This window comes from Salmo salar, chromosome 17, assembly GCF_965601325.2.
Source record: "Salmo salar chromosome 17, fSalSal1, whole genome shotgun sequence".
In the NCBI taxonomy this organism is placed as follows: Eukaryota; Metazoa; Chordata; class Actinopteri; order Salmoniformes; family Salmonidae; genus Salmo; species Salmo salar.
This window is the reverse complement of record NC_138307.1, coordinates 62,354,080-62,375,306: the sequence shown is the minus strand read 5'-3', so window position 1 is coordinate 62,375,306 and position 21,227 is coordinate 62,354,080.

Below are 21,227 nucleotides of genomic sequence, written 5' to 3'. Positions count from 1 at the left end.
TCCATTTCATTTGATATGTTACGAATTACAATTCGTATTTGTTACAATCCGCAATTTGTACAATATGTTACGAATTTGCAAAACTTATGATATATTATGAATTCCAATTTGTTGCGGCTAACATTAGCTAGGTTGCTAATGCTAATGTTAGCTAGGTGCCTTTAAGGTTAGGGTTAAGGTTTAAGGTTAGGGTTTGGAGTTAGGCTAAAGGGTTCAGGTCAGGGTTAGGGTTAGGGGAAGGGTTAACTAACATGCTAAGTAGTTGCGAAGTTGCTAAAATGCTAAAGTTGTCTGTGATGAGAATCAAACTCACAACCTTTGGGTTGCTAGAGGTTCACGTTATACGAACCACCCTACTTTAGCTTTTGCCTTAAGTAAACCTCTGTTTTATGTATCCATACCAAACGTAACATATCATACTAACTTGAGTGTCTAGGATTTACATTTACTGTGTTACGTCTAGTGTATGAGACCAGGCTGGCAGAGCAGGATTGTCTAACATGTATCACTGAGTGCACAATACATTAGGAGCACCTGCTATTTCCATGACACAGACTGACCAGGTGAATCCAGGTGAAAGCTAGGATCCCTTATTGATGTCACCTGTTAAATCCACTTCAATCAGTGTAGATGAAGGGGAGGACACAGGTTAAATAAGGATTTTTAAGCCTTGAGACAATTGAGACAAGGAATGAGTGTGTCAAGAACTGTAACGCTACTGGGTTTTTCACACTCAACAGTTTCCTGTGTGTATCAAGAATGGTCCACCATCCAACTTGACACAACTGTGGGAAGCATTGGAGTCAACAAGGGCCAGCATCCCTGTGCAACGCTTTCTACACCTTGTAGAGTCCATCCCCTGACAAATTGAGGCTGTTCTGAGGGCAAAAGGGGGTGCAACTCAATTTTAGGAAGGTGTTCCTCATGTTTTGTACACTTAGTATATATCTAAATGTTGCTCATGTCTCAAACAGTCATTGGTCGAAGCATTCGACACCAGTCGAGTGGAGTTTCCAAAGAAACACAATGTTCATAATAGTAATGTCCTGCGATTCTCTCCTGGGAGAGAGAAACAGCGAGAAATATCAAGAAAATAGAACATTTTATATTTTGCCAAAGAGTTGAATTCAAAACAACAGGTTTATTCCATTCACATCTGCAAGACATTGCGGCCTGGATCAGAAGAGAGGGAAGCTGATGGTGGATATGTGATTTTTGGCCTTTCAAAGGGAAATAGTGAAACTAAATTGACTGTGTTTCAGTGTACTGCTGGCCGTTTGGGTAAGCTGTTCATCTGGGCATATCTCTTCTTGGTTTATGCTTCTTTCATTGTCCAATTTCTGTTCCATTGCGGGCAGATTGTTTCACCATGTGTAATGCTAATAACGTAAGAGTGTTGCGTATGTCTTATAAAAAGATGAGCAACTTTCCATGGTGAATATAAAAACTGTCTTTTAATAGTGAATCGTCTAGATTAGAAGATGTGTGTATTTGGAATGAATTGTAGTCATTTAGACACTTTATACATTTTTCTTAGTATTTCCTTTGAAAAGTTCAGCACCAGTTAAATGCACTGCACAAGCAGCAAGCAGCCCTATAAGTCATGTATGTGTGTGCGCACATTCGCGTGTGCATGTATGCAATTAAGCATGAGCATGCGCAATGACTGTGTGTCTTCTCCCAAAAAAGCCAATTAATTCCATCTCCCGCTGTAGAGCCTTGTCAGCCAGGGCCATTAACCAGAGACGGACCGGACGAGGCGCTGAGATGTCTTAACACCTATGTAACATCTCTGTTGATGTAAGTCCTCTGAGATCTTTGATTGGACGGTTGGGGGTGTGGGGTGACAGGAAGTTCCAGACTTAAAAAGACACCTAAAAGACAAGTCGTTCTCGAGCTAGTTTGAACAACTTGGGTGATTGGCAGGAAGTTGTTTTTGTGCTTGGCTCTTTAGGATCAGAAGTTTTAGTGGATTATTTTTAAGTCATTTTTCTGACCTGCGAGTCAGGCAGTACAGTAGCTGATTATCTCCATTCATTTAAAGGAGACTTGAGTCTTTTCTCTCTCCACTTGTCTCCATGTTGTTAAATGAATGATGCCGTATATTCTGGTTAAACACTTGATTGAGGCTTCAATCTCTTGCCTAAGTGTTGATTCTAATTCTCCACTGAAACCCTCTTCAACAGAAGGTCTGAGGCAATATTTCCCTCTCTCTACACTCACTGGCACGTACTCTTTCTGCTTGTTGTTTTTCAAGCCCAACTTCACAGGAATTTCTAATAGTCCTCAGCCATCTGTCTATTACAGTACCTCAGTAAAGACAGAATGGACAGCAGATTTTTTACTTCTCTTCTATGGTAAATCCATGTTTACAGCACCAACCCACAGCCTGAAGAATCATATACTGTATTGAAGAAAACTTTAGTGATGAACAAGAACTGTAAATACATCAAGTAGCTAGTTTTAAGATGATGGTGTTGTGATTATCCATGTTTCTCCAAATGACTCAATTTCCTCAACAAATATGAGGTACTGTATATGATTATGATGGGGTAGCCGTACAGACCAAAGCTTGGTCATCCTTTCTTCTTATCCTGAAGACTGATTTTGGGGTTACGAGGCCTTTAGATAACATAGTATAATAGAAAATAGAGGAGCTTGTGGGAGGAGCTATAGAAGGATGGGCTCGATGTAATGGCTGGAATGGAATTAATTAAACGGTATCAAACACATCAAACATATGGAAACCACGTTTGACTCTATCATAATGAGATAGAGCTATCATAATGAGCCTGTCCTCCCATAGCTCCTCCCACCAGCCTCCTTTGAAACAGATAGAGGCCTATGTTCCTCTTCAGCCATCAACAGAATGGGGACATTTAGTTTCCTTATCTCTCCTCTCATGGCAACACAAACAAACTGAATTGACTTTTCCACATGGCTTCAGACGGATGGGATAGTGAGATGTCCATCGAGAGGCAGATGATTGCAATGTTTGACTTTTAATTTCAAGGAGTGTGAGGGAGAGCTAAATTCCTCCTAGTCGTTTCATTGGCCAAATAATCCTTCATTGGAGGTTAACCACCTCTCTATCACTGCTCAATCTGTTAGATAAAGACGGTTAGGCCTACAAAATAGGGAGGAGGGAGGATGGACAGAAATAGAATGACAATTAGATGGAGATTTGGAGATTGTGCATCCCAAGAGTCCCTCAAAGCAGGGTGGGCGACGTTCACAAGTTTGGAGAATCGCCTCGATTTTTCTCCCTGCCTCCTCTATCCGTGTCTCTTTCTTGGGGCGAGAGGAAATGTATTCATTTTAATTTCTCAATAAGTCTTTATTTGGGCTCCTCTTTGGCCATTTGTCTTTCTATTTATTATACTTTTAAGTGTGTTATTTCTGAAGGGGACAGATCGTCCTGCTTTCAATTTAAGAAAAAAAAAAATCTCCTTGAGCTCTCGAGGTAATAAGATGTGTCCTATAAAGAAATCAAGGTTGGGTCCATAAAAGATTCACGGTCAGGTAGGAGTGTTGGAAGTCTAATTAACATCTCTTTCTATCCTGACCGGAGGATCCTCTCCTCCCCCATCCATACAGATCTTCCAGGTTTTGATCTACAAATGTGTGGTGTTGGGTTTTGGAGTGTTATTAATTTCCCTGTTTACACACCTGTGTGGTTTTCCATCTTTACCTGAAAAAGAAAAACATGAAAATGTAATGCAAAGTACAGTAGAAAATCCAAATGTTATGATGAAACCAATGCTTTTACCCTTGTACTAGGTGCAGTGTTGTGTTCAGGGATGTAGTAGTAGAACAAGTAAACTCTCAACACCTGTCAAGATGACGGGTGGGTGGGGTCTAGTGTTTACCCTCAACTGCATCCCTGGTGATATTTTGACTGTATAGTCTTACTGTAACAGTCTTGCTACCCTTTAGATTGTACTGTGTTCATCAGTAGTAGGTTCTCCCAACATACCATATCATCATATTGAAGGAAGCCATACTGACTGAGGAGGAGGCAGGATGCATAGGTTGTGTCCCTGGCCGATATCATCTTTAATGGCTTTGGGCCCAGAAGACAAAGGTGGGGATAGAGACAGAGGGAGAAGTGGAGACAGAGAGGGGTAGAGACAGAGGGGAGAGACAGAGGGGGGAGGCAGCATTAGCCCTGGTGCTAGAGGAGCTGGCCTAAGAGAGCGATTATAAAGTCATTGGAAAGCTAATCATCAGTTATTAAGGGACAGGCCAGTGCATTAATGTGTCCTGAGACCTGAGCCAGACAGGGAGTGTCTCACATGCAGTGTGGAGATGGAAGACCACATTGGTGGAGTATGGTGAGAGGAGGAAAATCGAATCAAAGTCAAAGTTTATTGTTCACGTACACAGATTTGCAGATGTTATCACAGGTGCAGCGAAATGTTTGTGTTTCTAGCTCTAACAATGCAGTAATAATACCTAGCAATACAAAACAATACGCACATTATCTAGAAAGTAAAACAATAGAAATTAAGAAATACCAGAACAAGCAATGTCAGAGTCTGGGATATACTGTTGAAGTCGGATGTTTACACACACCTTAGCCAAATACATTTAAACTCAGTTTTTCACAATTCCTGACATATAATCTTAGTAAAAATTCCCTCTCTTAGGTCAGTTAGGATCAGCACTTTATTTGATGAATGTGAAATGTAAGAATAATAGTTGAGAGAATGATTTACTTCAGCTTTTATTTCTTTCATCACGTTCCCAGTGGGTCAGAAGTTTACATACACTCAATAAGTATTTGGTAGCATTGCCTTTAAATTGTTTAACTTGGGTCAAACGTTTCGGGTAGCCTTCCACAAGCTTCCCACAATAAGTTGGGTGAATTTTGGCCCATTCCTTCTGACAGAGCTGGTGTAACTGTGTCAGGTTTGTAGGCCTCCTTGCATGCTTTTTCAGTTCTGCCCACAACTTTTCTATAGGACTGAGGTCAGGGCTTTGTGATGGCCACTCCAATACCTTGACTTTGTTGTCCTTAAGCCATTTTGCCACAACTTTGGAAGTATGCTTGGGGTCATTGTCCATTTGGAAGATCCATTTGCGACCAAGCGTTAACTTCCTGACTGATGCCTTGAGATGTTATTTCAATATATCCACATCATTTTCCTCCCTCATTATGCCATCTATTTTGTGAAGTGCACCAGTCCCTCCTGCAGCAAAGCACCCCCACAACATGATGATGCCAGCCCCGTGCATCACGGCTGGGATGGTGTTCTTCGGCTTGCAAGCCTCCCCCTTTTTCCTCGAAACATAACGATGGTCATTATGGCCAAACAGTTTAACTTTTTTTTCATCAGACCAGAGGACATTTCTCCAAAAAGTATGATCTTTGTCCCCAAGTACAGTTGCCATCCGTAGTCTGGCTTTTTTATGGCGGTTTTGGAGCAGTGGCTTCTTCCTTGCTGAGCGGCCTTTCAGGTTATGTCGATATAGGACTCGTTTTACTGTGGATATAGATACTTTTGTACCTGTTTCCTACAGCCTCTTCACAAGGTCCTTTTCTGTTGTTCTGGGAGTGATTTGCACTTTTCACACCAAAGTATGTTCATCTCTAGGAGACAGAAAGCGTCTCCTTCCTGAGCGGTATGATGGCTGCGCGGTCCCATGGTGTTTATACTTGCGTACTATTGTTTGTAAAGATGAACGTGGTACCTTCAGGCGTTTGGAAATTGTTCCCAAGAATGAACCAGACTTGTGGAGGTCTACAATCTTGTGGAGGTCTTGGCTGATTTCTTTTGATTTTCCCATCATGTCAAGCAAAGAGGCACTGAGTTTGAAGGTAGGCCTTGAAATACATCCACAGTTACACCTCCAGTTGACTCAAATAGCCTATCAGAAGCTTCTAAAACCATGACATAATTTTCGGGAATTGTCCAAGCTGTTTAAAGGCACAGTCAACTTAGTGTATGTAAACTTCTGACCCACTGGAATTGTGAATTATAAGTGAACTATTCTGTCTGTAAACAATTGTTGGAAAGATTCCTTGTGTCATGCACCAAGTAGATGTCCTAACCGACTTGCCAAAACTATAGTTTGTTAACAAGAAATTTGTGGAGTGGTTGAAAAACAAGTTTTAATGACTCCAACCCAAGTGTATGTAAACTTCCGACTTCAACTGTAAATGGTACATCTGTAGAAGTTTGTGAGGGTCTTAGGGACCAAGCCCAATTTCTTCAGCTTCCTGAGGTTGAAGACGCGCTGTTGCGCCTTTTTCACCACTCCGCCAGGGCTCACACCTCCTCTCTGTAGGCTGTATCGTCATTGTTGGCAATCAGGCCTACTACTGCTGTGTCATCAGAAAACTCGATGATTGAGTTGGAGATGTGCGTGACCACGCAGTAATGGGTGAACAGGGATTGCAGGAGGGGGCTTAGGAGGAGTCCGGGAAAGAGGGGAGGGTGTGGTGGAGGGGGCAGGCCACTGGAGGTAGAGGAGAAGGGGAAGCGTAGGAGCAAGAAGAGGATGGGAAGGAGTAGGTGGTCAAGGAGGAGGAGAATGACGTGGAGAAGGAGGGAGAAAGAGAATGGTGAGAGGGCTGGATATGAAAGCCCTTTAGATGGGGAGAACAGGAGAGGGCATCAGGAGATTAGATGAACTGCTGTGAATTGAGATGAACTGGACAGCAAAATAGGAGTTCTGTCTGTTAAACGTTGACGTGTCTCTTTTTCTATTGATCAGAATAATTACCCTGCACCTTTTAATAGTTCCAATTTACCGGAGCATTTCTTTGTTTACGGTGCAGAGAAATTATGTTAGCAACTTGTTTGTTTTATTCATTGTTGACTCAGGAGCCCTTTCTGCCAACCTTTTGATTTGGCTCCAGCAGCAGGCTTTAGTCAGGGACAGGTCTGATTGTTCAACTTGACTTCAGAGCTCCTTAATGGTGTATTGTGGTTAATGCCGTTATGGAGAGCTCTCAGCTGATTGGCTATTGAGCCACAGAGTCCCCGAGTGGTTTCTAAACAGGGACCCTTCAGACGTTAATTTCTGGAATATCTTTCCTCGCTGAAGAGGAAAACATGCAATCAGTGGTATTGATTTAGGGAGCTCAAGTTCTTAAATAGTTGATATGAACATTGGAGTGTCATGATCATGACTTTTCACAATCTCTTACTTACCAATCACTTACTGCACTGTACTTTCTAGTTCTGTGAACTCTTCCTCCTTGGTCACAATAGGTTGCATGCGAATTTGAGATACGCACAAGGTACTCAAACTGTGTAAATGCCCGATTGATATAAATGCATGACTTGTGCAGAAGTTAGTTACTGTAGTTATTAATTAACATCCTAAGTTAATCTAGGTCTCTGCATCATAAACGATTGCCAAAAGAAAGTTAACACTTCCACAAAAAATAACAGTATGGGGATGAGGTAGTTGGATGGGCTATTTACAAGATGGGCTATGTACAGGTGCAGTGATCTCTAAGCTGTTCTGACAGCTGGTGCTTAAAGTTAGTGAGGGAGATATGAGTCTCCAGCTTCAGTGATTTTTGCAATTCGTTCCAATCATTGGCAGCAGAGAACTGGAAGGAAAGGCGGCAAAAGGAGGAATTGGCTTTGGGGGTGACCAGTGAAATATACCTGCTGGAGCGTGTGCAATGGGTGGGTGCTGCTATTGTGACCAGTGAGCTGAGATAAGGTGGGGCATTACCTACCAAAGACTTATAGATGACCTGGAGCCAGTGGGTTTGGCGACGAATATGAAGCGAGGGCCAGCCAACGAGAGTATACAGGTCGCAGTGGTGGGTAGTATATGGGGCTTTGACAAAACGGAAGACACTGTGATAGACTGCATCCAATATGCTGAGTAGAGTGTTGGAGCTATTTTGTAAATGACATTGCCGAAGTCAAGGATCGGTAGGATAGTCAGTTTTACGAGGGTATGTTTGGCAGCATGAGTGAAGGATGTTTGTTGCGAAATAGGAAGCCAACTCTAGATTTAATTTTGGATTGGAGATGCTTAATGTGAGTCTGGAAGGAGAGTTTACAGTCTAACCAGTCACCTAGGTATTTGTAGTTGTCCACTTATTCTAAGTCAGAACCGTCCAGAGTAGTGATGCTGGACGGTTGGGCAGGTGCTGGTAGCGATTGGTTGAAGAGCATGCATTTAGTTTTAATTGCATTTAAGAGCAGTTGGAGGCCACGGAAGGAGAGTTGTATGGCATTGAAGCTCATCTGGAGGTTAGTTAACACAGTGTCCAAAGAAGAGCCAGAAGTATACAGAATGGTGTCATCTGCATAGAGGTGGATCAGAGAATCACCAGCAACAAGAGTGACATCATTGATGTATACAGAGAAAAGAGTCAGCCAGAGAATTGAACACTGTGGCACCCCCATAGAGACTGCCAGAGGTCCAGACAACAGGCCCTCCGATTTGACACACTGAACTCTGTCTGAGAAGTAGTTGGTGAACCAGGTGAGGCAGTCATTTGAGAAACCAAGGCTGTTGAGTCTGCTGATAAGAATGTGGTGATTGACAGAGTCAAAAGCCTTGGCCAGGTCTATGAATACAGCTGCACAGTATTGTCTCTTATCGATGGAGGTTATGATAGCGTTTAGGACCTTGAGCGTGGCTGAGGTGCACCCATTAGATTTTCAAAGGCTTATTTAGTGGCCCAGTATAATAGCTATGCAGACAATTGTATCTTTCTTTTATTTATGATTAATTGTTTTTACAACTCAACTCCCATTACATTTCTGCATATTCATAAATACATTAACTCTGTACCTGTCCAAAATCTGCCAGTAAACAAATGAACAGACTATTCAAAGAGTGTGCACTCTTTGAGATTTTGTTGCTAACAGTCACAGACTGAGAATTGAGAATGAATACTGTTTTAGAGCTGATGATTTGGTCTGTTGCATTCAGAGTGCGTAGAGGGTTGGTATGGTATTGAGGGAGTTCAATATTCTTCTCACTGAGTAAGGCTGCTGGAATTACCAGACTAAAGATAACAAAACAGTTTGAATTCAGTTCTGTCCCTCTTGCTTGTTTGTTTATCACACACCCTTAGGACAGTCTAGACAGCAGGGGATTTTGAGTAGGTGTTTCTTGGTGGGTGGGGTTAGGAGAGTTTAAGTTTGGTCTCTCTTGGGTGCTTGTGCATGCTGTCAAAATGGCTTCAACTTTTCCGCCTCTCGCCAACTATTGAAACAAACCAGACTTCACCTGGAGAAGAGTGCTTTTGTGTTACTTTGGGGATGTGGATCTGTTGGACGCTCTTTGTCATTGTGATGACATCCAGTTATGTCTGAGTCTCTCTGTCTTGGAGGGGTTAGGAGAGCTTTCTGCAGGCCAGAAGGGGGAAGCTTGACATAGAGGTACAAATGATTAGAGTATTTAGAGCCTCTTTTCCTGTCGGCGTCTGATTCATCTGCAGCACAACACATTGTGTAGGCTAACTGTGTACTTAATTAAAACAGCATTAAGAGTGACAGTGAATGATGATGCTTAATGGACAGGACATGTGTATAGGTGGGAAGTACTTCTTGGGACAGTAACTGTCTGAGATCATTTTGCTTGTCTAACTAACCGGTCTGCCAAGATTCTGTCATCTTGTTTTTAAATGTAAATCTACTTTAGATGTCTGTTAAATGAACAGTAAGGAGACACAGCTAATCATGAAATGAATGATACTGTGATTTGAGAGGTATTTACAATGAGCTAATGTATATTTTTCAAACTAATGTGGCCACAGCGTTCTATTGTTGTACATTGTTAGTTAACCTTTGTGTGTGTGTGTGTGTGTGTGTGTGTGTGTGTGTGTGTGTGTGTGTGTGTGTGTGTGTGTGTGTGTGTGTGTGTGTGTGTGTGTGTGTGTGTGTGTGTGTGTGTGTGTGTGTGTGTGTGTGTGTGTGTGTGTGTGTGTGTGCGTGTGTGTGTATATCTGTACATGCTAATGTGAGAGTTAAAGCATGGACTATTTCTGTCTGTGTGTGTGACCTCTACTACCACCCACCTCAGGGTTCTCCCTAGCCGTCGGGGCTGAGTGGTCTGGTCCAGGGCTGACCTTGGAGGTGAGTCTACTGACCTGGATGTCTGAACAGCTCATTATCCAGTCCAGCCCAGGGGTCCGCAGGGCCCTCAGGGGACCAAGCCTGAGCCAGACTGCTCCCTGGGTAACAACCAGAGAAAACATCCCATCCAGCCCTCATCTGGACCCTGCTCAACCTTGTTCAACCCAGCTCTCAGCTCGGCTAACAAACGGAGATTCATTATAAGGGGCAGGAAATGTCACACAGCTTAAGCCCCTGTGATTTGCTAATCGTCTGAGGTCCCCAAATCCTGCTGACATTGCAACATTTAGCGGGAGGTTTTATATCCAGTATTTTTTTTATCCGTGTCACTCTTACCCTGTTCGTTATCTTCTCAGCACTCTGATTTTATTTTCTTGTCAGCATTGTTGTGCGCTCTGAGAGAATCCCTCTTAGAACAGCGTCTGTCTGTCGCTAAGACTCTACATCTCGTCCCCTGTCTAGTCCCTCTTTCCTCTCCAGGAAAGAGTTCTTTAATTGTTCAGGATCTCTGCATTAGCAATTCAGTTGTCAAACGGAGAGGGAGAAGAGCACAAAAAGGTAGAGCTCACAGGGGCCCATCCCATTTCTCTATGTGGCTAATTTGTCTTGATTAGGGCCAGACATCTTTTGCATGAGCGAAGGCAGTGCCACATGGGAGGCACTTGAGTGTACAAAGACATAATTACTTTATTGTGTTGGCAGGAAAATGGAAGAAAACACAAAGAAACTCAAGTCCCAACCCTACTCCAGGATGATAAATGGCATCCAGGTTACTGTATCTAGGATTTATTTTATTTAACCTTTATTTAACTAGGCAAGTCAGTTAAGAACAAATTCTTATTTGCGCTGGGCCAATTGTGTGCCGCCCTATAGGACTCCCAATCACAGCCGGATGTGATGCAGCCTGGATACAAACCAGGGACTGCAGTGACGCCTGTTGCACTGAGATGCAGTGCCTTAGACCACAGCGCCACTCAGGATCCCCCCCAGGATGATCAAATCATCATCACTCATAGATGAAGAGAGATGCCTTCAATGGAAAAATAGTTCAGGTTTGCATTGTTACTAAACCACAGCACAGCGCCCCCCAGAATCCCCCACCGGTGGCCAGATTACATCTGTTGGCATGCTATGGGGTGGTTGTGTGTGTGTGTGTGTGTGTGTGTGTGTGTGTGTGTGTGTGTGTGTGTGTGTGTGTGTGTGTGTGTGTGTGTGTGTGTGTGTGTGTGTGTGTGTGTGTGTGTGTGTGTGTGTGTGTGTGTGTGTGTGTGTGTGTGTGTGTGCGTGCGTGCGTGCGTGCGTGCGTGCGTGCGTGCGTGCGTGCGTGCGTGCGTGCGTGCGTGCGTGCGTGCGTGCGTGCATGTGCACAGTTAGGGCTGGGAGGGGCTTGTGTAACCCTACTGGGGGCAAGACAGAATACACAAAAACATATTTTTCAGGACACACATTGTCCAGTCATACCTCTCCAGTGAAAAGGATGAAAGCCAAACACCCTGTCTGACACAGAGAAAGACAGACAGACAGACAGACAGACAGACAGACAGACAGACAGACAGACAGACAGACAGACAGACAGACAGACAGACAGACAGACAGACAGACAGACAGACAGACAGACAGACAGACAGACAGACAGACAGACAGACAGACAGACAGACAGATATCTCACTTATCTAGAGAGAGAGAGCTCACTTTATCTCACTCTTAACAACTTATTAGTTAGTAGTTACTGTGTTTCTGACTGCTATTCTTTCTTTTTGCAACATGAAATCACTATCAGTTAGCTTGTGGAACATTCAGGGCCTAAACTAATCAACCTTTGGACTGAAGAGTTTAGCATCATTCTGCAGGAGACATGGTGTAAGGCTGACATTGTCACTCACTGTCCCACCTGCTACAGAGAGGTAATTGTGCCATCACAGAAACACAGCTCTGTCAATAGCGGCAGAGACTCTGTAGGACTGATCATTTGGTACAAATCCGAACTACAAAATCTAATTGATCCCTCAAAATTGATAAATATCACATTTGGTTAAAACTGAAAAAATAACTTGTACTGACAGAAAAATATGTGTTCCTTTGTGCAATATATATCCCCCCCCTCAGAATCCCCATATTACTCAGAGGAGATCTACCCCACCCTTGAGGAAGAGACGTGCCATTTCCAGGCCCAGGGAAAAATGCTCATCTGTGGGGACACAAATGCGTGCACAGGAACACTACCTGATCTAACGAGCACACGAGGGGACAGCTTTATTACAGACCATACTGTTTCTAACTGTCTTCATCTCCCCCATAGAAACAACAGTGACAGCACCATCAACAAAAACGGAAGGGATCTGTTGCAGCTCTGTAGAAGCCTGGGTCTGTACCTTGTCAATGGTAGGTTACGGGGGGACTCTTTGGGGTGATTCACCTACTGCTCACCTCTTGGCCACAGTACAGTAGACTATGTGATTACAGACTTTGACCCTTTCTCTCTCAGCTCATTCACTGTCAAGCCACTAACACCTCTGTCTGATCACAGCCAAATTAAGGTTCTTCTTCAAAAGAACAGACATGAAAACAACCACACATTCACAGCCCAGTAAGCTGTACCACATCAGAAATTCATACAAATGGGCCCAAAACAGCACAGAAGAATACCAGAAAGCAACCTGTAACAAAAATATCCAAACACTCTTAGATAACTTTCTGGATACCACATTCACTTACAGTAAAGAAGGCATCAATCTAGCAGTAAAAAACATCAACTATTTATTCAGGCAAATGGCAAAAGAAGCACAATTGAAATTGATAAAAATGAAATAAAAAAAGACCACAGATGACTTGTTTGATGCAGATTGTATAATTATAAGGAAAAAACTTAGAACACTATCCAACCAAAACCACAGAGACCCAAATAATGGTGAATTATGCCTTCATTACTGTGAGACTTTAAAACTATAAACGTACACTCAGAACCAAAAAAGCACAGTACAACAGCAAGCAGCTGAGACTAATTGAGGAGTCCATTAACACAAACAACTTCTGGCAAAATTTGAAAAAAATCTAAACAAGAGGAATTAGCGATACAAAATGGTGACATATGGACAACCCATTTTCAAACACTATAACACCGTTCAAATTGACACAAACGCAGAACAATGCCAAATTCATGAGAAGTTGAATGGATTAGAAAAAGCTGTAAAGGACAATCAAAATCCATTGGACTCCCCAATTACCGACCAGGAGCTCTATAAGAAACTGCAGCCCCTCAAATAAAAAAAGCATGCGGACCTGATGGCATCCTAAATGAGATGCTCAAACGCACTAGTGCAAAATTTCAATTGGCTATATTAAAACAGTATTTTTTTTATCCTGAGTGTAGGTTATTTCCCTGACATTTGCAATCAAGGACTCATAACCCCAATCTTTAAGAACGGAGACAAATTTGACCCTAACAATTACAGAGGCATTTGTGTGAACAGTAACCTGGAAAAGGTTTTCTGTAGTATTATAAATGTAAGAGGTCTAAACTTCCTTAATAAGCACAATGTCTTGAGTAAAAGCCAAATTGGATTTATACCAAAACATCGCACGACTGATCATATTTACACCCTACACACCCTGATAGAAAGACATGTCCACCAAAATAATACCAAAATATACGCTTGCTTTATCGACTTTCAAAAAGCATTTGATTCTATTTTTGCATACAGGACTGTTCTACAAAGTTATTGAAAGTGGTGTAGGGGGTAAAACATATGACATAATTAAATCAATGTATACTGGCAATACGTGCAGCATTTAAATTGGTAAGAAAATAACAGAATTCTTTAACCAGGGGCGGGGCCTTTGCCAGGGTTGCAATCTGAGCCCTGCACTCTTCAATATTTACATCAACTAATTGGCCACTATTCTAGAAAAATCCTGGTGTTAGTCTGCACTCACAACAGGCAACTCGGTGAGAAACAGAACGGGAAACTGAGGGGGAGAGAGACAGGTGGAGGTGGAGAGAGAAGGAAGGAAGGAGAGATGGAGAGATGGAAACAGAGGGGAGAGAGAGAGGTGGAGGTGGAGAGAGAAGGAGGGAGAGATGGAGAGATGGAAACAGAGGGGAGAGAGCTCAATCCAGAGGCTCAGACAGGAGATTGTACCTTTGAGCAGCCTTGTTGGTAAACATTCTGACCTCTGCAGAGAGAGGAGAGAGAACACCGTAGAGGGCACACACTTTTCTCTGTCCCTCCTTCCTTCCTTCCCTCACTCCCTCCCTTCATCCCTCCCTGCCTGCCCCTTGCATTTTCACTCTGCAGAAGAGCCCAGCAGGCAAAGTGGTGCCTGATATGGCATTTTTAGATAGTTTGGATAGATATGTATGTACATGATAGTGATGATAAAACAAGTTCTTAGTCCTCTATGGTGGGTACAGCGTTTAGGAATTCATACAATGTCTCTGTCTCCAACGAGGCTCAACGATAACTTTTAGATGGGTTAAGAAGTTTAGCAGGGATTTACAGTATATGTGAAGCAAAGCACATTGTTGGCTATTTGCTGGCTGGTCCCCCTTGTCCTGAAAGCTGTGTTAGAGAAGAGAGTCACCAGAGTGTATCTGCTGCTGCAGAGGAAAGAGTGTAATGAGAGAGGCTTTTAGCGGGGGTATATAATGAGATATCTAATGAGGGGAATGAATGAGACACAGCAGGGGGACCGGAGGAGGAGGAGGGGGGGAATCACGTCCACTCACAGTAAACCACACAGAGGGAGGGAGGGCCTGTGGATACATACACATTGATTGTGTCTGCCACCTCACTAATGTTCTTTCTGTCCTCATCAGTGTGTGCGTGTGCTTGAATGAGTTCATATAAGTGTGTACGGACTACAGGCTATACAATTATTTTTGTATGTCTATATGTGTGTAGGGGAATGTGCAGGTGTCTTTTTGTATGTCTATATGTTTGTAGAGGAATGTGCAGGTGTCTTTTTGTGTCTATATGTTTGTAGAGGAATGTGCAGGTGTCTTTTTGTATTTCTATATGTTTGTAGGGGAATGTGCAGGTGTCTTTTTGTATGTCTATATGTTTGTAGGGGGCAGGGCGATGTCGGGGGGGGCAGGTGTATTTCTGTATGTCTATATGTTTGTAGAGGAATGTGCAGGTGTCTTTTTGTATTTCTATATGTGTGTAGGGGAATGTGCAGGTATCTTTTTGTATGTCTATATGTTTGTAGGGGAATGTGCAGGTGTCTTTTTGTATGTCTATATGTTTGTAGAGGAATGTGCAGGTGTCTTTTTGTATTTCTATATGTTTGTAGAGGAATGTGCAGGTGTATTTTTGTATATCTGTATGTGTTCAGGGGAATGTGCAGGTGTCTTTTTGTGAGGGGCTTTGTAGTGCAACAATATATTTATGTATGGGCTGATTGTTACATGTATGAGCCATTGTTGCATTTGGAAATGTCTCGGTCTGGAATATAGACGGCAGCTCTGCCTCTGATCTAAAGAGGCATTTTGCTCTGCGGTAGACAGCTTTAAGGGGATTTCAGAAGAGGAAGTGTGAGATTTTAACAAGGAGAAGATTTGATTTGGCAAGTGTTGAGCAGAGAAAAGGTTGCAAAGGAGTGAAAAAAAAAGCATGGGCTTCAAGCTGAGTCCCACCCACTCAAATGCTGTGCGTCTATTTCAAATTGGATATAGGAAACCAAAGCCCTGAACTGCCATTGTCTAACTTAAAAAATGCCTAAAATGTAGCTAAAGCTGTGGAATTAGCTTTTCATACGAAGATGCTTCTCTCTACTAAAGATGGAAAGAAATGTGCATTGGGTTATCTAATGACATTGTTTTTGTTTATTCTATCATACTGTATGTCCGTTACACTAACCTTACAGTACATCCAGCCAATAATTTAGCTTTCATCACTGACAAGATTGACATGGTTATTGAATATGAATGTTAGTTCTTTACATCAGCTTGATGTCACAGTCTCATTTACATGCAGTACAGGTACCCACTGAGCACAGATGTCAGTTCAACGTCTAGTTTTGATTTACATTTGGTTGAGTTGTCAACTAACGTGAATTCAATGTGAAATCAACAGCAAAAAAATAGCAATGTCATTGGATTTAGGTTGAAATGTGGGTGAGAAAAGACGAAATGCTCTAAGGTTGATGACTTTTTGCCAATGAAATTAGTTTTCCACGTTGATTCAACGTCCTCACAGATTTTTGGCGGGTTGAAATGACTCGGAAACAATGTTGATTCAACCAGTTTTTTCCTAGAGGGTAAGGTTATAAATGTAGCTAAGATCACCCTTTGTTTATTTTTACATAGAACCCTGTAGTTAGGGAAATGATTACACTGCATAGCAACAAGGCAATCAATGAGAGTAGAGAATGGGAGAGAAATGTTCATCCTCTCAGTGCCAAACATAATATTTTATATTATTATCAGCTGCATCACTGTCTCAAGGTAAGTTAGTGGAATTATCACATAATGGTTCTGCTTTGTGGGAGCTTATTACCCTAACGCCGTTATTGGAGATTATCAGAGGTGAGTGACATAACCACAGTCATCATATAATACACTGAACAAAAATATAAACACAACATGTAAAGTTCCCATGTTTCATGAGCTGAAATAAAACATCTCAGAAATGTTCCATAAGCTCAAAAAGCTTATTTCTCTCAAATGTTGTACACACATTTGTTTACATCCCTGTTGGTGAGCATTGCTCCTTTGCCAAGATAATCCATCCACCTGACAGGTGTGGCATATCAAGAAGCTGATTAAAGAGCAGGATCATTATTACACAGGTGCACCTTTTGCTGGGGATAATAAAAGGCCAATCTAAAATGTGCAGTTTTGTCACACAACACAATGCCACAGATGTCTCAAGTTTTGGGGGAGCATACAATTGGAATGCTGACTGCAGGCATGTCTACCAGAGCTGTTGCCAGAGAATTTTATGTTAATTTCTCGACCATAAGCCACCTCCAACATCCAACCGACCTTACAACCGCAGACCATGTGTATGGCTTTGTGTGGGCAAGCGGTTTGCTGATGTCAACGTTGCGAACAAAGTGCCCCATGGTGGTGGTGGGGTTATGGTATGGGCAGGCATAAGCTGTGGACAACGAACACAATTGCATTTTATATCAATGGCAATTTAAATGCACAAAAATACGTTGATGAGATCCTGAGACCCATTGTGAGGCCCATTTTATTTTAAAGGTGTCTGTGACCAACATATGTATATCTGTATTCCAAGTCATGTGACATCCATAAATGAATGCCTAATGAATTTATTTTAATTGACTGATTTCCTTACATAAACTGTAACTCAGTAAAATCGTTGAAATTGTTGCATGTTGCGTTTGTAGTACGTTTACAGTATATACGGTATAATGCATTAGGGGTGAACACAACATACTGTATATACTGCAGCCAACAGTTACAATATCCTCTTCTTCTCCTGTGGGTTTATGGACCTCTGTAAACCAACATAAGCGTGTTGGCTACTCTGATACAACACTTACAGTGCATTAGGAAAGTATTTAGACCCCTAGACTTTTTCCACATTATATTAATTCTATTGTTTTTTTCCCCTCATCAATCTACAAACAATATCCCATAATGACAAAGCAAAACAGGTTTTAAACAGAAATATCACATTTACATAAGTGTTCAGACCCTTTGCTTAGTACTTTGTTGAAGCACCTTTGGCAGCGATTACAGCCTCGAGTCTTCTTGGGTATGACGCTACAAGCTTGGCACACCTGTATTTTGTTAGTTTCTCTCATTCTTCTCTGAAGATCCTCTCAAGCTCTGTCAGGTTGGATGGGCCGCGTCACTGCACAGCTATTTTCAGGTCTCTCCAGAGATGTTGGATCGGGTATAAGTCTGGGCTCTGGCTGGGCCACTCAAGGACATTCAGATACTTGTCCCGAAGCCACTCCTGTGTTGACCTGGCTGTGTGCTTAGGGTCGTTGTTCTGTTGGAAGGTGAACCGTCGCCCCAGTCTGAGGTCCTGAGCGCTCTGGAGCAGGCTTTCTTCAAGGATCTCTCTGTACTTTGCTCTGTTCGTCTTTCCCTCGATCCTGACTAGTTTCCCAGTCCCTGCCACTGAAAAATGTCCCCACAGCATGATGATGCTACCACCATGCTTCACCGTAGGGATGGTGCCAGGTTTCCTCCAGACGGGACGCTTGGCATTCAGGCCAAAGAGTTCAATCTTGGTTTCATCAGACCAGAGAATCTTGTTTCTCATGGTCTGAGAGTCCTTTAGGTGTCTTTTGGCAAACTCCAAGTGAGCTGTCATGTGCCTTTTACTGAGGAGTTGCTTCTGTCTGGCCACTCTGCAGAGATGGTTGTCCTTCTGGGTGGTGGTTCTCCCATTTCCACAGAGGAACTCTGGAGCTCTGTCAGAGTGACCCTCGGGTTCTTGGTCACCTCCCTGACCAAAGCCCTTCTTCGCTGATTGCTCAGTTTGGCTGGGCGGCCAGCTCTAGGAAGAGTCTTGGTGGTTCCAAACTTCTTCCATTTAAGAATGATGGAAGCCTCTGTGTTCTTGGGGACCTTCAATGCTGCAGAACATTTTTGGTACCCTTCACCAGATCTGTGCCTCAACACAATCCTGTCTAGGAGCTCTACGGACAATTCTTCGACCTCATGGCTTGGTTTTTGCTCTGACATGCACTGTCAACTGTGGGACCTTATATAGACAGCTTGTGCCTTTCCAAATCATGTCCAATCAATTGAATTTACCACAGGTGGACTCCAATCAAGTTGTAGAAACATCTCAAGGATGATCCACCTGAGCTCAATTTTGAGTCTCATAGCAAAGGGTCTGAATACTTATATAAATATGGTATTATATCTGTTTTTGCTTGTACATTATGGGGTATTGTGTGTAGATTGATGAGGGAAAATAAATATTTAATCAATTTTAGAATAAGGCTGTAATGTATCAAAATGTGGAAAAAGGGTAGGGGACTGAATACTTTCCGAATGCACTGTATATCCTCTTCAACCAATAATGTTGACTTGGATGCATTTTGACATATTCCCTCTTGGTCGATCCTAACCCCACTTTGTTCAGACTCTTCCCATCCTTTCCCCTTCTTTGTGCAGTTACTTTTCCTCTCTCTCTGTTCTCTCTCTCTGTTCTCTCTCTCTCTGTTTCTGCTGGCAGTGCATGTTTCCTGTGTTGTGCATCTAGCAGGAGGTCTGGACTCATCCTACCATTAGCCACCCCTGGTCCACTCTTTGATGTGTTTGGTGTCCACTTCTGGAAAACAACACTTACGCTACTCTGAGGTCCTTCCGTTTTCCCCCACCCTGACTATTGGACCTCATTGAACAACCCCTCCACCTGTCCTAGAATGCCCCCCAAGAGAGCCTTTTCAGGCGGGTTCACTTCAGACCTCTCTCTCACTGTCTCTCTGTCTGTCTCTCTCTTTCCTTCTCTCTCTCTTCTTTCTATCTTTTGTTCTTTCTTTCTCTCTATCTCTCTCTCTCTCCCCCCCTGCTTTCATCCTTTCATCCTCTCCTAAGCTCAAGGCAGACTCTTCTGTAGAGTACAAACAGCATACCATGTTGGGATGTTTTTGTTACCATGGCATCGGGAGGAAGCCTAGGCAGAGCTCTGTCAATATTGTATATATATTTGTATTATTAAGTGTTTTTTGTTGCATTTAGATTTTTTTGTGTGTTTTTTGATAACCTGTTCAGCAAAAATATCTGGTGGTGGCCCATAGAGTTGCAGGACTGATGATGGCAAGTTTGTTTACTTTGCTTGGCTAGCATTAGCTAATGCTAGCTGGGAAGTCTGTTTACTTGGCTTTGCTAGCATTAACTAGCTAATTGGGAAATCTGCTTACTTGGCTAGGCCAGCGTTAGCTCGCTAGCTGGAAAGTATGTTTACTTAGCTTGGCTAGGATTAGCTAGCTAGCTTGGAAGTCTGTTTACTTGGCTTGGCTAGCATTAGCTAGCTAGCGAATCTAATTTGAATGATGCATCAACACCTGATCAACACAGCACCAGATTTGTATTCCATCTGCCTCGGTTTCTGGAAGGATGTGGACTATGGTGTGAGGGGATTACAGAGGCTCCCCTCGGTCTCTCAGGCACTTATAGCTGCCGAAGCATCACCCAGGTGGGTGCTACACATTCGGTGGTGGATGTTCCAGCGGACCCACAGAGGAGGAGTAGCTGTGAACTTCAGAGACAGAGGTGCCTGATAAAGAGCTCCCGACTGTTGTTTCTCCCTCCCTGGCTGTACCATCGACGCCACCTCCACTCAAGCTACTCCTTTACTGAACTGCATCATGATCTAGCTGTGGAAGACCATCTCCCATCAACTGCCAGCTTCCTGAATTTGAGATTCTGTATGAAAAGTGTTATATTAAATACACAAGAGGTTGGCGGCTCCTTAATTGGGGAGGACGGGCTTGTGGTAATGGCTGGAGCAGAATCAGTGGAATGGTATCAAATACATCAAACACATGGTTTTTATGTGTTTGTTGCCATTTCATTTGCTCCATTTCAGCCATTATTATGAGCCGTCCTCCCCTCAGCAGCCTCTACTGATAAAATACATTTATTATTATTATTATTATTATTAGAGGGGTTGGAGAGACATTAGCCTGCCTGTGTGTGCAGCCCGTGGGCGTAGCAACCAGAATTCCCCTTCCCAAACCTTCCGTCAACCAAAGTCATATCACCAGGCAATGTCGCCATCACCATGCACCCGTCACTCACAGACTGGTCCGGTGACACTCCACACCACCATTCTGCAGGTGACCGCGTTGTCCCTGGAAGCTAAGATGAGGGGGACCAAATCAAATCAAATGTATTTATATAGCCCTTCTTACATCAGCTGATATATCAAAGTGCTGTACAGAAACCCAGCCTAAAACTGCAAACAGCAAGCAATGCAGGTGTAGAAGCACAGTGGCTAGGAAAAACTCCCTAGAAAGGCCAAAACCTAGGAAGAAACCTAGAGAGGAACAAGGCTATGAGGGTTAAGACAGGAGAAATACTCCAGATATAACAGACTGAGCCTAGCCCCCCGACACATAAACTACTGTAGCATAAATACTGGAGGCTGAGACAGGAGGGGTCAGGAGACACTGTGGCCCCATCCGATAATAGCCCCGGACAGGGCCAAACAGGCAGGATATAACCCCACC